The sequence below is a fragment of the Callithrix jacchus genome, chromosome 10 (assembly GCF_049354715.1).
Source record: "Callithrix jacchus isolate 240 chromosome 10, calJac240_pri, whole genome shotgun sequence".
NCBI lineage: Eukaryota > Metazoa > Chordata > Mammalia > Primates > Cebidae > Callithrix > Callithrix jacchus.
In genome coordinates, this window is record NC_133511.1 from 107,392,945 (window position 1) to 107,397,147 (window position 4,203).

The 4,203-nt window shown below is 41.1% G+C and overlaps 1 non-coding gene across 1 annotated transcript; it reads right to left on the reverse strand.

The window, feature by feature from the left end:
• Positions 1 to 1,715: 1,715 nt before the first annotated feature.
• LOC118145854 (U4 spliceosomal RNA) lies at positions 1,716 to 1,856 on the reverse strand. Its single transcript, XR_004731350.1, has one exon. It is a non-coding gene; the product is annotated as a U4 spliceosomal RNA (small nuclear RNA).
• Positions 1,857 to 4,203: the final 2,347 nt, after the last annotated feature.

A 4,203-nucleotide genomic window follows, 5' to 3' on the forward strand; every position in this document is an offset into this window, starting at 1 on the left:
TATATTGAGAAACTCTCTGTAAAAGAATACAGGAACACATGAAAGAACACTTAAAATCTCCATGAACAAGATAAAATTTTTGAAAGAAGTAATTTTATTCTGAAACAAAAATAATGAGAAGCAAATACTCAGATGACAAGCAGTAAATGAGATTTCCAGAAAGAGAAAACAGCTAATGTGGATGCTTGTCTTAGACATTTGTTTGGCACACCTGAGAAAGACATAGAATGTGAATGGGGCTGGAAGGTCAAGCTTATGTGAGGAGCTATGCAAGATTAGGCTGGCAGGGACTGGACCCACAGCTGTCCCATCACCCTAATGTCCAGAAGAACTATTACTTTGAACCGGGGAAGTACAAATATATATATATATTTGTGGACAAAGCATTCCTCAGTAAGAAATAATGGTGGTTCACAATAAAGAAGGTAAATCATCTGGGATAGGAGATAGGGATGTATTTTGGAATATTCAGGAAAGAATCAACATCTTGTGTGGTGGGTATTATTATATCTAATTTATAGATACAAGCTTCTAAGGTTAATGGAGGGAAAATGATGTGTCCCAGAACAGAAGGGAATTCCAAAACCAGGTAGTCCCCAGAGCTTTACCCTTCTCACCATGTGAAACCGTCTCCCAGTGGCCTAATGATCCAGACCTGTAAAGACTGTCATCTCCAACAGAGACCTCTATTATCCACAACACAAGCTAAGCTTAAGTCTTCTCTGTATGGCAATCACACCACCTTCTGTTTCTTCACCCTAAATACTGGCTGTTGTGCAAAGCACTTCAAATTATTAAATGCAAATTATCTTAGAAAATCAATTTCAGAATGCTTACCCAGAGACTTTATTAAGCAGTTATTGATTGAAAGCAGAAAAGTTAACATGCAAATCAAATCTGGATTCCAGGATTCTCTCTCACACTATCCTCTAATACAGATAGCACCCTCCTACTTAAAAAACAAACAAACAAAATTCCTCCTTGCTGGCATCTCAGAAGCAAGCACCTCTTTGCTTATTTGCTTCCTTCCTTGACAAAAATAAATGAATCTTTAAAAGCATAATGAGTCAGGACATTCTCTCCGTGGTAAATAAGTGGCTCCAAGGGACTCCAGAAGGCCCCTGTTGAGGGTCATTACCTCCTTTGGGCCCTCTGGGAAGCAGTCAGTAAATAATTCCTTTCCCACCTTCCATGGACACCCCAGTGTTCCAAGCATGGGCCAGAGCCAGAGAGTAATTTCTGAACTAGGAGAATTTGGCTGATTAACTTCCCGTTAAATGCTTCCCGACTCCATGCTGAAACTTGAGGGATCAAGCTGAGAGCTGAGAAAAAGAGTAACCATTTGAATGCTTCACTGGTAATTAACATCACCAGGTGACAAATCAATACTACCTGGCTATTCCCATAAACAATGATAACAGGAAGGACTAGACTTCCAGCCCTTAGCCTCCTGGTTATTTTTCTGTGGCTCCTATTGCTTTAAAGACAAAAGGTGAAAAGGGGCCCGATGGCATTTCTTCAGCGGTAGGTGGTATTGAGGTCTAAAAATGCAAACAGATATTTCAAGGAAAAGAGTTTTGGCTGAAAAGTAAATAAGCTATAACCTAGAATGTTGAACAAAAATGTGAATTTAGGTGAGTGGTTTTTCAAGTTTAACTTATAGAAGATTAACTAGATTATTTATTTATTTATTTATTTATTATTTTTTTATTCAGACTCCATAGAGACTACCAAAAATTACCAACGCTGACTATATTTCAAGTCGCTATGGCGAGGTATTGGGAAAAGTTTTCAATTAGCAATAATCGCGCCTCGGATAAACCTCATTGGCTACGATACTGCCACTGCTCAAAGCTAGATAATTATTTATAAAGTAGATTTCATAAATTAAGTTTCAGGAGTATTTATACATTTTCCAGGTGATTTTGGTGTGGGTATGTAGGATATAATAAATTCCTCTTCAAAGGTTTTAGCCTGTAAATTGTTAAGTACAATAAGTTCTGAGATCGTCTCCAAAGAACCAATGTATCAGCATGTTCAGCTCCCCTGTTCTTTGTTCTCCATTTTAAAGTTTAACTTCCTGGTTCACTCTCTTATCCCTAGTTTTAGTAACAACTTTCCCACCACTTCTAATCAGTAGTTCACATCTGTTCGCCTGGTAACCTGCTTTAACCTGAGTCACCTTTAGTTTCCTATTCCATAACCATCCTTCCTGCCAAACTGCTCACACTACCACTCTGGCTCGTACCCCTGCTCCCTCTAAAATAGCCAATTGGAATTAGCTTAGACTCTGAGGTCCAACCCTAGCCAATAGGGATGTGGCACAGCAGTAAGGGCTACCTGTATCAGGGATAAGAACCCCTTCTCCTCCCTTGCTCTGGTGTGCACTTGCCATTGCTCCATCTGTGAGATGCATCCTTCTATGGAAGTAAATTGCCTTGCAGAGAAAATTTATATATGAGTGGTACTTCTTTTGCAGTACCAAAAGTTTACACATAACAGGTAGATCACAAATTATACTTGAAGAATCATGTTAAATACATAAACATTTCATTTATTAGGTAGTTTTATCCAAATAACTTAACAAGTATTTGTTTCCTAACAACTTATAGCTCTCCAAAAAAAAAGGCATATAATTTCCAAGAAAAAATAATGTTCTTCTTTCTTAAATGACCACAAGTGGTGCTTGCTAATGAGAAGTATGCATGTATGGGGCACTGCTCACCTTTTCAAAGATTGCAATCAGGTCAGACACTGCCCTCCTCATTTCCTGTTTCACACTGAAACATGGGCTTTCATCTTTATCCCAGCAACTGCTGAAAACCCAGCTTCCCAAAGATATGATAGCATTGAAACGAATGTAAAGCAAACTAGCAATTCACCCTGTGCCTGATAAAAATGGAGTATCACTTGGTTTTCCTAACAAGTTGCAATGTCCCAGTGTGCCCCTGACAATTTGGTGTAGCACGTCAGTGTGCCTCAGCACATACGTTGGAAATCATGGGTGTAAGCAGCAGTAAAATAGGGGAGATTAGATGGGCTCTGGCAGTCAGGGCATGTGTTAATCAGTGTGGGTAAACCCCACATGGGTACCTAGGAAAGAGCTGTGCAGACCCCAAACACAATTAGTACTTGAAGTATAACTTACTGCTTACTTGTATCTAGCTTACATATATAATCATACTTAGTTCCATATAATCTTATATCTAGCTTACATATATAACCATACTTAGTTTTATATAATCTTTCTATATAATCATATAATGAATTGTAGTTGGAGCTGTACCCACATATTTAGTGCTGATTTATATAATCATATAGTAGTTTGTAGTAGGTAGAATGCCTACAACAGTCACAGAGCAGAAGCAAGTACATGGGAAAAAAGGCCAGGCCAGGACAAGAACCAGTGACCCAGGTGGTAGGGCCCCTGGGTGAAAGGGCACACACTATATGGCAGGTCAGGGCCTAGATGGCAGCAGTCAGTACCCACTGCATGGCCGGCTTTGAGCAAGAGTTATTCCTCCTGAAAAGGAGTGGCAGTGCCTTGCATCCAATTCTTTTGGAAATAGGCCTGAGGCCTGAGATCCCGTGAACCACCAGGGAGAAGAACCCCTCTGGTGTAATCATGCCACGGCGGCTGTCCACCCTGTCAGTTTTTTCTCGCTACTGGGCTGGCTCAAATCATCCTCCTATAAATTATCTTAGAGAAGAGCACACTCTGTCAGCTCCCACTTCACTGGTTTACAGCATCCCTCTATAGGAATCCTTTGAAGTCTCCAGCCCCCAGGTAAGAAGTGTTGCGCACAGTACTTGTTGTACACGGCTCACCTCCTTGCCCAGGACCTAATGGGGTTGGAACCTCTTTTTGTACACTACCCTCTACTACTGCACACGACACAGTCCCCTACTGTGCCTGGCCCACCTCTCTAACCAGGTGACCTAATAGGGTGGCCCCCTTGCTTGCTACTCACGTGATTATGTATGCCCTATCATTAAGCCTATAGATGACCTCACTCACGTTCCTTCCCCTTGCCTTGTACCTAATAAATGCAGATGCTCTGGATACATGTTCGGGGCCTAACCTGTCTCCACTCATAGGTGGCATGGCCCCTGAGCCCAGCTGCTCCAAGTCCTTTTGTGTCATCTCTTTATTTCTCAGATCCTGTGACTCAGAACAGCAATAGGGACACCCCACCACTCTGT